At 51.8% G+C, this 12,465-nt stretch overlaps 1 protein-coding gene across 1 annotated transcript in view; it reads right to left on the bottom strand.

Moving 5' to 3' along the window:
* Nucleotides 1-4,669, bottom strand: part of MRPL30 (mitochondrial ribosomal protein L30) — a 30,072-nt gene extending 25,403 nt beyond the window's left edge. Inside the window, exon 1 of the mRNA XM_075590493.1 lies at nucleotides 4,516-4,669. The gene's annotated coding sequence lies outside the window, so the exon portion shown is untranslated. The remainder of the gene's footprint in view (nucleotides 1-4,515) is intronic.
* Between the last annotated feature and the right edge of the window lie 7,796 nt (nucleotides 4,670-12,465).

Genomic DNA, 12,465 nt, shown 5'->3' with positions numbered 1-12,465 from the left:
TCAATCCAGGTAACTCATCTATCCCCCTCACCGACGTTTTGGAGGACACTTGCCCTCTAACCGTGGTTCCAGATCCGGTTCCAGAGTTGGCCCCAGAGCCGGAACCAGCAGAGAAAGATGTGAGTTGCCTCTACACACAGAAGGGAGGTACCCCCTGCTCTGACTTTCACCCCTGGCTGTATAGAGTCGTACAGGCTCCAACATCAAACTTGCCACTGGTAGTGTGCCCATGTGTAGTCAGAGACTGGAATGTGACTGGTGGCGGGGCGGACGGGTCCTCTACGCTACCCGTAGCGCTCACGACAACCGTGGTAGATGGGGAGGGATGCCTGCATGGCCGTCTGAACGAATGTGCTTGCCCCGTCAGTGAATTGACCCAAGGGCCCAAGTGCCCCGACTGTGAGGTACAGTTCCTGAAACTCAGACTGCCGCAGCCTACAGGACCCCCAGAGAATGGAGAATTATCCCGTCTCCTGGAGGAAAAAGAATCTCTTATGAACCAGCTGAGCCGGGGCAAAGCTTCCTTCACCCAGACCATTGAGGAACTGAAGAGGCAGCTAGAGGAGGAGACCAAGTCGAAAAATGCCCTGGCGCACGCGCTGCAATCATCCCGGCATGACTGCGACCTCATGCGGGAGCAATATGAGGAGGACCAGGAAGCCAAAACCGAACTGCAGAAGTCTCTTTCAAAAGCCAATGCCAAGTGCTCCTCACTGGAGAAGACCAAGCACCGTCTACAGACAGAGATTGAGGACCTGGTCAGTGACCTGGAGAGATCCAACTCCGCAGCTGCCGTCCTGGACAAGAAGCAGCGGAACTTTGACCGGATTCTGTCGGGGTGGAAGCAGGAGTACGAGGAGACGCAAGCCGAGCTGGAGTCCTCGCAGAAGGCGTCCCGCGGCCTAAGCACCGAGCTCTGCAAGCTGCAGAATGCATACGAGGAGTCTCTGGACAACCTGGAGACCCTCAAATGGGAGAACAAGAACCTGCAAGAGGAGATTGCAGACCTCACCGATCAGATCAGCGCTAGCGGGAAAATTATTCATGAGGTAGAAAAGGTGAAGAAAGCGCTGGAGCATGAAGAGAGCAAAATTTTGAGGATCCAGCTGGAACTTTCTCAGATCAAAGCCGACGTGGATCAGAAACTGGCCGGAAAAGATGAAGAGATCGAAAATCTAAGATGGAACCACCAGCGGGCTATGGACTCCATGCAGGCCAGTCTGGATGCAGGGACTGGAGCCAGGAACGAGGCCATCAGGCTCAAGAAGGAAATGGAAGGTGATCTGAACGAGATGGAGATATCCGGTGAAGAGGCCCTGCCCGGTGCTTACTTCTCCGCAAAGGATCACCAAGTTCGTCTGTGTCAAGACCCTGAGCTCATGATGTATCCCGAAGGCATCACTTCAGAAGTGGCTAATGGAGCCAACAAAGACTGTGCCGTGCCAGCTAGGGCAATCGTTGCCTTCTTCATGCGCAACATGGAGCGGTTTGTTCATCATGTCGTGGACAGAGGAAAAGGTCAGGACCTCCCGGTATACCGCATGTGCGAGGCGGATGGCTTGGTAGAGGTCTGGCCAAGAGACATTGCACTATTCCTTCCACCAGGGGGAGGAAGTATAAAGGAGCCAGTGACTGTTACCCCTGAGCACGATCGTCAAGAGATTATCACGGCGGAGGCTCACAAAAGTCAAAGTGAGGTACCCCCACATGATCAGTTAGGGGCACCCCACAATTGGTCTCAGCAAACAGCAAACCCTCAGCTGGCCTCGGGTACTACGGTGGTTGTTATGTGGTGTACCCAGTCATACACAGCACATGTGATTCGTTGTATATTCTATGTACTGCATTTTTATTATATAACGTTTGTACATGGTTATGTCTGCTGCCCAAGCGAGGTCGTTGGGATTTCACCAGGGGGAGAGTGTAGCCTTTGTCCCCGGCAGCTCCTAGAGACCCCCCTCCTTTGTGGCAGTGTGGTCGCGGGTGCCGCCGGAGCCAGCGACGGACCCGCCGGCTGCTTACAAAGGTGGGGGCCGGAGCAGGGAGCGGTTGGAGCTTTAGGAGGCTTGGCGGCGCACCCGGCTAGCGGGGGTCGCCATTGCAGTTGCGTGCACATGCGCCGGCGTGGCGCATGTGTGGAAGAGGTCAGGGAGATAAATGCGCGAACGCTAGCCTACCAGGGAAGGCTCTTGGAAGGGACTACAAGTCCCATGAGCCTCAGCAGCACCCCATGTGACGCCAGGGAGCCAATAAGGCTGGAGGATGGCTCTGCAGGAGCTAAGAGATACATTTTGCGGGCTTGGAGCACGTTAGGCAGTTGGTGCCAGGAGAAGCTAGGGGAAGGAGGTAGGGTGCAGGAGTCAGTGACTCCCTGCACTAGGCCAGCAGCCCCCAAGGCCCCAGCTAGCCCTGAGTCACCCAGTAGTGTGAGTTGTGTCAGGGACAGCCCTCAGGTTAGGGACCCTGCCACGTATTATTCAGAGCCAGTTAAGGACACAGCAGAAGCTGCGCGTCCGTCCAGAGGTTTGGGCTCAGACCTTCGCTGTTGCTGCATCAGCCATCCGGGTGGGATCGCCCTGGATGGTAGTTCCTGTGTACAGTCAACGTCAGGATCCTTTGTGAAGTTCCTTGGCAGGCCCGGGCACCGGAGTGCTCGGCAGGTAATCTACAAGTGCATCAACGAGTCATATCACATTCACAAGGGACATAGTGGCTGCGCAGTCACACATATCTATCTCATTTGAGGGTGGGGTAATACTGTGTGGGGTTACTGGACACTGGGTGGGATCATCCGGTGGAGGTGGAGGTAGCGTCCTGCGCGACGCAGTAGTTAGTGTCTCCTCTAGGGAGGGACACTTGTTGATATATGTGCATATGCTTATGGTTGCTGCAAGTAAAGTCATTAGTTGTTTTACATACGTTGTGTGGAGTGATATATATATTTCCTGCGAGGAACCACTCCCCCTCTGGTGGGAGCCATCGCAGGTGGAGGCGCTGCACCAAGTACGAGGTTATTCATATTGTGTCATACGTGCCCCAGGCTCTCCGTGGCGGAGGCTTAGGCCTCCTGTGAGCCTAACAGGTAAAGCACCACGCTGGGTAATGCATATAGATCCCCTTACATACACCCTATCTGCGATTGGGGGGGGGGGGGGGGGAATATGGGTTACACATGCATATAAATATTGTACAATTACTAAACTGCTCACCTAGCATTTGAATATGCAACTTCACTTGAGAACTGTATTAGAACAGATTTTGTAATGTTTCTGTATTATTTATTAATTAGCTGTGTTTCCATCTTTAACTTCTTTCATTAAGCGTAGTCTTTACAATGTTTGACACATATAACCGCACATATAACCACACACACGTTTTATTCGCTTACAGAAACTCCCAAGTTTGTGTTTACGCCATGAAAATGTTAATGCATGTATGTGTGACTTTCTGACGCACCAACATTATTTTTGACAAATATAATTTTTTCATGTGCAACATGTGAAAATGTTACTCCAATGCAATTTGAACTAATCTATACAGTATATTGCAAATTATGTCTTGATGCTTCTCGCTCACATGGGAAAAAATTGGCTTGATACATACAGTAGGCACAGTTCCAAATGATAAATGTCTGCATCATATCAGGCCGAATATTTATGTGCCACTTGATTCATAGATCCTGTTGTGTTCAGGCCAGAGGTACAAAGCGACATTCAGAAAATCAACATGGCAGTCATTTCTGAGGTTCAAGGTCACCTCCAGCAAAAGTTATAGTTCTGGAAAAGTGCTTTGACTAGTCAGGTGATGCATAAAGAGCTACAGTACTGTATGCAAGAACAATGAACGTTATTCTCAGCTGCCAAACCTGTGTTACAAATTAACTAGATTTATCAAAGCAAAAAGAAAAAAAATCCCATTGATTTCAATTGCCGAGGCCCCGCTCTCTGCCCCGCGCTCTGCCCCGCGCTCTGCCCCGCGCTCTGCCCCGCGCTCTGCCCCGCGCTCTGCCCCCAAGGCATTTCAATTAAATGCCGGGGGATCGCGTGAGGCCTCTGCAACTCAACTTACCATGAGTCAGAAGGCTGATGTGACGCGTCACCAAGGCAACACGTGACGTCACGTGACCCGCTGCGTCATTTGTCACCCGTCTCCGTGGCAACACAGTGTCAAATGACGCCGGCAAACGAGGTGAGGGGGGCGCGCTGCTCCAATAGTTTTGCGCACCCCTGGCGTAACACACCAAAAATAAACACCTCCTCTAACGATGTCTGATGCTCCCTTCTCTTCAATAAGCAAAAAAAACCATATATACATATTTATTTCATTAATAGAGACACATGTTTTCACCTATGTCCTATGTGTATATATATAAACCACTTAAAGCTCCAAGACTACCCTCAGTATTATGTATGTTAGAGCTGCCAAAGTTCCACAGTAGGCTGTTTATAAGACATAGTAAATGCTGGGTATGATCAACAGGAAAGAGGCAGGTATACTTATATCCGCTATACTCACGACGGCTACATCGAGGTGATCAGAGTCCACAGATAATCCAACGGGGTATGTAATGAACGACTGATGGGGGTATCTGCACTGTGGAGGATAGGTGAATTAACTCCGTAGCCCCCGATCCACATTGAAGTTCTACCTCCGTGTCTGTGTGATCGCGGCTCAGAGTGTAATTGTTTGTAATGCTGTTTCCTCTGGTACTGAATGGTACGTGTCCTGTGTAGTGGAGCCTGCCAGCCTGTAGAGCGTCACTCCAATCACAAAGCGCTGTTAGCGTGGGAGGAGATTTTTCCCTGTTTTGTCCCCAGTATGATTTTAGTTTTTTAAATATGCGACCCAATGAATCTTTTTTATTTTTGTAAACACCCGGTTAGTTGATTGTGCTTTTCCACTGGGTTGCTGCTCAACCAATCTTTGGTCACTTTCACCTGTGTCCTTGTAGAGGGAGAGAGGGGGTGGTCCGGTATTAAAGGGGTTTGCACACCATTTGGCCACCCCTGACCGCACCAGGGAGACAAGGGGTTAACTGGGCTGAGGTCCAGAAATGTGATGTAACCCTTGTTATGACATGTAAATGTATTTTCCCCTGTTCCATTGTAATGTCTGGTTACTCAGTGTTTGCATCACACACACACTAGAATCTATCCGGGAGCACAAGGGTTAATAATTCTTTAATGATTATAGCTCTTTGTGTAAGTTTCCCGCCTTTTCGGACACCATTTTGCAGGTCCCCATTGGCCGCCATTAGGGCTCAATGCATTTCAATAGGAATTTGTGCTGTTTTCGTCCTGTTTCCTGTAGTGACCAGCAGGTGGCGTCCGAGAGGGAGAGCGGCGGTTTCCCATTGAAAGTCAATGGGCTCATTGACTTCAATGGAGATGCCTCGAGGTAACCTAGTTGGCTGCCGTCCAGACCGCCAACCGCAAAGCGGATACAATGTCCTTCAAAAGAGCTAAAATCACTGGGTCAAGTTCAACGTCAATTAGCGGGGAAATAAACTGTTCTAGGGCACCTAGGGATAAAATTATTTTTGCCCCTAGTTCCTAAGCGTCCCCCCACTCGACCACCACCGGGTCCCCGAATCCTGGACCCCCGATAAGGGTCGAAACAGATAGAGCGGGTCGCGCCATAGGCTTTGCCGGCGGCGGCAGAAACGGCTCAGAAAAATGACTAAGTGAGAAATGCTGAATTTTAGGAATCCATATCTCCGGTTCCGGAGGGTTCAGCGGATCAGGGTTTGGGGTATCTGTAGCCACTGCTCCGGCATCGCTGCAGAACCATCCTTGACCCGCTTGGACCAACCCGACGGAGTATGGACCCCCTTGAAGTTCGGGACTTTTCCCATAGACTTCAATGGCAGAAAACCCCCATTGACTTCAATGGCGGCGATTTACCATTGAAAGTCTATGGCGGAGCTGCCCCGTTGTTTTCAATGGGGATTTAGTGAAAAGCTGAGATTTCTTTTTCAATGGAGATTTTTGTATTAAAATGATTTAATGTGCATTTGTGTAACTCCGGTTTCTGAGGTCGTAGCAAGTCGCTTTTTGGACCATATGGTGTCCCAGTTCTGGCAATGCGAATTGTAAAGTTTGGACCTGCTAGACCTAACGGAACCGGATATTTTAATACGTTTATGTTTTATGCTTAATAGTGTATCCTAAGGTAGGGATAAGTTCAAAAGGAAATTCTTTTGGGCCATAAGGTAGCAGATGGCCCTGGGGACGCCGCTATGTCTAGGATTTAAGTGCTGTTCAAAGAGTTTTATCACCCTCACTGTTTATCCGAAGCCCAAACCAGGGCAGGTCTTAAGTGTTCCAGTTAACACCTTTCAACAAAGGTTTTCCTGCCAGAACTCCAAATAGTAGACTTTCTGGCATTCCTGACGTAAATGTGGGGCTTCAGAAATGAGACCCCCAGAGTTCTACTGCCCATGTGCCAACTAGCAGGGGGGCATGGGTCAGAATGCTTTCCCACGTTAGTGAGTGGCTGGAGGTAATTGTAAACCAATCCCCTGTGCTTAAGGTTAAGAATAGAAGGAGAATGGTTTATAAACGTCTGTCCACCCATATATCCTTTGTCTTCGTTTGCTGATATGGTTACCTGATATCACCTGAATGATTTCCTCACTGCTGAAAGAAATGCTACATCATACTTCTCATTCCCCAACCCTTAAGTAAGTGTACTTCTTGTTTGTTACTGTATTATCTGTTGTGTTCACCTTTATTCTAAGGAATAAATACAATTTATTATATCTTAAGCCTCGTTCAGTTCAAACCCAATTTTTTTTGTGTAATATTAATAAGCCTGTGGAAGCTATCGTCACAGGCGTATTAATATAACTGGTGGCAGCGGTGGGATTGAACTGGACCTGGATTACAGTATTCTGCGGGGTACTGTGATCCAGTGGGAACTTGATAGTAATTGCAAGTTCCTGGGACTAAAGATATTGAACACACAGTAGTGCAACAAGTAACGCAAGTTGTCACACCACCTCACTGCTGCGACCCAGAACTCAGAGCCATGAGTGAAGCGGAGAACCTCTATTACCTGAGAACTAGAACTCAGCTAAAGGACAAGTGCCGTGCCTATGGACTGGAATATGTGGACCAGGCGGTCGAGGACATGGTTGCTGCAGTCACCGCATATGAAGCTGAGCATCCAGAGGTCCTGGAAGTAGCTCAGCTTGCCCTTTTACAGCCGCCCGGAGATCAGGGACTGAACCCAGTGCCGGGCTGGCAGGATCCCGGGGAGGGACCAAGTGCACCTCCCAGGACAAGTGCAGCAGGAGGGGCACGGTTAGCTGCGGCTACCAGTCCCTTTACCCCTGAAATGCTGGCACTGATAACAGCGTGGGGAGACCGAGGGACACCGGAGGAGCGGCTACAGTTTATCTCTATGGCAGTGAACAGACCCGCTTATTGCCCCCCGGTCCGACCCCCCAAAGATGAACTCCAACTGGACAAGCACAGTCTCACCAAGTATGTGGAGGGCACTGATCAGATTGACATGTTTCTAAGGAACTTTGAAATGCAGTGCCGGCGGTACGGGGTGCTTCCCCAGCATAGGGTTGCACGCCTGGACCCGCTACTCTCCGGCTTGGCTAAACAGACTTTGATGGCGCTTACAGAGGAGTTTGCTGATGACTATGACCACCTGAAAGAACTTTTGCTGTTTCAGCACGGTTTTACCCCTGAAGCTTACCGGGGTAAGTTCCGGCTGGCGGAGAGGCACCCTCAGGAGACCTATGTCACTTATGTGACCCGCATGGCTTTGTACGGGTTACACTGGGTGGAGGGCTCTGAGGCCAGGACTTACCAACGCCTGCTGGACCTCATCTTTCAGGAGCAGCTCATGCAGCAGTGCCCGCCGGCGGTGAGGGCTTTTGTGTATGATAAAAAGCCCAAGACCTACACCGAGGCGGCGAGGATGGCAGATGACTATGTGGTCAGCCGGTCCCAGATGACCGCCAAGGTACCAGCCAAAGCGGTAACCCCACCGGCGCCGGCCAAGAAAGCTGTGAGTACCCCCCAGTGGACCCAAAAGCCGCCTGCGGGCAGCGGGTCACAGAAGGCGGGAGAGCTCCGGCATGAGCGCCGGTGCTACAATTGCAACAGCACTGGTCACCTCAGACCAGATTGCCCGGAACCCCTGCGTTCCAATGGACCCTACCGAGGGCAACGCACCCCAGCTGCAAAGCCGGTAGCCCGCGTGCGGGTGGCTTCCACCAAAGAACCAGGACCGGTCATGGAAACAACTCCCAGCGAGACGTCCCATGTCACCCCTACCCCGGTTTCTTCAGTGCCTACAACCAGGAGCGGAGGACATCACAGCGCAGACCTGCAGCAGATGGACGGCAGGAGCAAGCATCTCACCCCGGTCACAGTCGGTGACCGGCAAGCAGTTGGCTTACTTGATTCAGGAGCTGCAGTGACCCTGGTCCGACCTGATATGGTCCGGCCAGAGGAATTGATCCCAGGCCCTGGGATGCAGATCACTGTGGCTGACGGAGAGCCACGTTTCCTGCAGGTGGCCCGCATTTTTTTGGATTGGGGGGTGGGCAAGGGTGTGCGGGAGGTGGGGGTTCTACCAGGTTTGGATGCTGAAATTCTTTTGGGCAATGACCTGGGACCGATGACCTGCACCTATGACCGTGTGCCCCAGCCCGCTGCAGTGGCGGCGGTTACCCGGAGCCAGACCGCGGCAATGCCGGCGGTGGCCACCCCAGTCCCCCAGCCTTTGGGACCAACGTTAGCGGAGGGCACAGAGGAGCCCAGGGAGGTAAGCCAGGATCAGTTGCAACCACAGGCTGACTTACTGTTCCCCCTTACCGTGTCCCTTTCCCCTGACAATGACATGACTGGGGGGGGGCCAGATTTAGGAGCCCAGTTTAGGGAGGCAGTGAAGGCAGACCCTACCCTGGCCGGCGTGAGACTTCGGGCGTCCGAATCTCAGGCAGGGGAGGGCACTAAGCGCTGCCTATGGCATAAGGGACTCCTATACAGAGAAGAAGGGAACCCGGGAATAGAGAAGGGATTGACCGGTAAGCGACAGCTAGTAGTACCCCAGGGGTACCGACAGCAATTGTTACGGGTAGCTCACTCTATTCCGTTAGCGGGACATCAGGGGGTCACCAGAACGCGAGCCCGGTTATTGCAGCGTTACTTCTGGCCGGGGGCATCCAGGGATGCGGCTGATTTCTGCCGCTCCTGTGATGCCTGCCAGCGAGTAGGTAAGGCGGGCGACCGTGTGAAGGCACCCCTGAGACCCCTACCGATAATAGGGGAACCCTTCCAGAAGGTAGCGATGGACCTGATAGGACCCCTCATGATTCCTAGCAGGTCAGGGAAGCGCTACATCCTCACGGTGGTGGATTTTGACACCCGGTACCCTGAGGCGGTAGCGCTGGGCACCATAAGTGCCAAGACAGTGGCAGCAGCTTTGCTGAACATTTTTGCTAGGGTAGGTTTCCCTAGTGAGATCCTAACTGATCAGGGGTCGCAGTTCATGAGTGAACTGTTACATTGTCTCTGGGATGCCTGCGGTGTACAGCACCAGCGCACTACCCCTTACCATCCCCAAACCAACGGATTATGTGAGAGGTTTAATGGTACCCTGAAGCAGATGCTTCGGACCTTTATAGAGGCGGAGGGGAAAGACTGGGAGATTCACCTGCAGCACTTGCTGTTTGCATACCGAGAGGTACCGCAAGAATCTACAGGCTTCTCCCCCTTCGAGCTACTATATGGCCGCAGGGTACGTGGACCTCTGGACCTCTTCCGTGAGGGATGGGAGGGGGAGACTACTGCTACTGATGCTTCAGTGATCCAGTATGTAGTAGATCTCAGAGACCGGTTAGAGATGCTTATGGGGGTGGCCCAGGACCACCTCAGGGCTGCTCAGACCAAGCAGAAGCAATGGTATGACCAGCAGGCCCGTAGCAGAGAGTTCATCCCAGGACAGCAGGTGCTTGTTCTCAAACCCACTCGGGAGAACAAGTTAATGGCTGCCTGGTCGGGACCGTATCCGGTCATCCGAAAGGTGAATGAGTGCAACTATGTTGTACAGGTAGCGCCTGAGAGGCACAAGACATATCACATTAATATGTTAAAGGAATACCGAGCACCGAGTATGGGAGCAGTAATGGCCATTTGTAGCCCACTGCTGGAGGATCCGGCGAGCAATGCTCTGCCTGATCTCCTAGGGGAGGCAAAGCAAGGAAACACTGTTGAGCAGGTAGAGATCGGGGCACAGTTGAGTGCTAGGCAGAAGGGAGAAGCCAGGGACATGCTAGCTCAGTATAGCGCCCTCTTCACTGACATGCCAGGGACCACACATCTCACCAAACACCCAGTACACACAGGGGACCTGCAGCCTCTGCATAAGCACGCTTATAGAGTGTCAGCAGAGGTCAAGACAAGTATGGAGAGAGAGATTGAGGAGATGCTGACCCTAGGGGTAATTACTCCGTCCCAGAGCCCTTGGGCAAGTCCAGTAGTCCTAGTGCCTAAGAAGGACAAAACCACCCGGTTTTGTGTGGACTACCGGTTGCTCAACGCTGGGACGGTGTCAGATGCTTACCCCATGCCCCGCATGGATGAGTTACTAGATGAACTCGCGGGGGCAAAGTATCTGACCACCATGGATCTGAGCAAAGGCTACTGGCAGATTCCCCTGACCCTGGAGGCTAGGGAGAAGTCAGCATTCATCACTCCAAGTGGCCTCTATGAGTTTTTGGTGATGCCATTTGGGATGAAGAATGCCCCGGCTACCTTCCAACGCCTGGTCAATAGGTTACTGGAAGGGATGCAGAGCTATGCCAGGGCTTACTTAGATGACATTGCTGTCTTTAGTAATTCCTGGGAATCCCACATAGGACATGTAGCTGCGGTGCTGAATAGAATCAGAGAGGCTGGGCTTACCTTAAAACCCACTAAGTGTATGGTAGGGATGGCAGAAGTCCTGTACTTAGGGCACAGGGTGGGTGGAGGGCATCTCAAGCCAGAGCCAGCCAAGGTAGAAGCCATAGTTCAGTGGCCTGTTCCAAAAACCAAGAAACAGGTCATGGCCTTTTTGGGCACCGCAGGGTACTACAGGAAATTTGTCCCACAGTACAGCGCCGTGGCCAAACCCCTGACTGATCTGACTAAGAAGCAACTGCCTGTGCTTATTACCTGGTCTCCTGCCTGTGAAACTGCTTTCCAGGCACTGAAAGCTGCGCTTGCTGAGGCCCCCATCCTGGCTGCCCCAGATTATACCAAGCATTTTCTTATTCAGACTGATGCCTCAGACTTTGGTGTGGGGGCTGTGTTGAGCCAGGTGGGGGACGACGGCAAAGAGCACCCTGTGGTGTATCTCAGTCGCAAACTGCTCCCCAGGGAGGTGGCATATGCCACCATTGAAAAGGAGTGCTTGGCCATTGTGTGGGCACTCAAAAAGCACCAGCCCTATGTCTATGGGAGGGCTTTCACGGTCATTACCGACCACAATCCCCTGAGCTGGCTACAGAGGGTATCAGGGGAAAATGCCAAACTGCTGAGATGGAGCTTGGCTTTGCAAGAATTTGAATTCACCATTCAGCACAAAAAGGGTAGTGAAAACAGCAATGCTGATGGACTTTCACGCCAGGACTATCCCTCTGAGACTGAATTCATTAATGGTGCCAGCAGTGCCCCACTCCCCGTCAGGGCCAGTGGGCCACAGGACACGCATTAAGAAGGGGAGGTGTAGAGGGAGAGAGGGGGTGGTCCGGTATTAAAGGGGTTGCACCCCATTTGGCCACCCCTGACCGCACCAGGGAGACAAGGGGTTAACTGGGCTGAGGTCCAGAAATGTGATGTAACCCTTGTTATGACATGTAAATGTATTTTCCCCTGTTCCATTGTAATGTCTGGTTACTCAGTGTTTGCATCACACACACACTAGAATCTATCCGGGAGCACAAGGGTTAATAATTCTTTAATGATTATAGCTCTTTGTGTAAGTTTCCCGCCTTTTCGGACACCATTTTGCAGGTCCCCATTGGCCGCCATTAGGGCTCAATGCATTTCAATAGGAATTTGTGCTGTTTTCGTCCTGTTTCCTGTAGTGACCAGCAGGTGGCGTCCGAGAGGGAGAGCGGCGGTTTCCCATTGAAAGTCAATGGGCTCATTGACTTCAATGGAGATGCCTCGAGGTAACCTAGTTGGCTGCCGTCCAGACCGCCAACCGCAAAGCGGATACAATGTCCTTCAAAAGAGCTAAAATCACTGGGTCAAGTTCAACGTCAATTAGCGGGGAAATAAACTGTTCTAGGGCACCTAGGGATAAAATTATTTTTGCCCCTAGTTCCTAAGCGTCCCCCCACTCGACCACCACCGGGTCCCCGAATCCTGGACCCCCGATAAGGGTCGAAACAGATAGAGCGGGTCGCGCCATAGGCTTTGCCGGCGGCGGCAGAAACGGCTCAGAAAAATGACT

The sequence above is a fragment of the Ascaphus truei genome, chromosome 3 (genome assembly GCF_040206685.1).
Source record: "Ascaphus truei isolate aAscTru1 chromosome 3, aAscTru1.hap1, whole genome shotgun sequence".
NCBI classification, from domain to species: Eukaryota; Metazoa; Chordata; class Amphibia; order Anura; family Ascaphidae; genus Ascaphus; species Ascaphus truei.
This window is presented reverse-complemented; position numbering and strand designations above follow the sequence as displayed.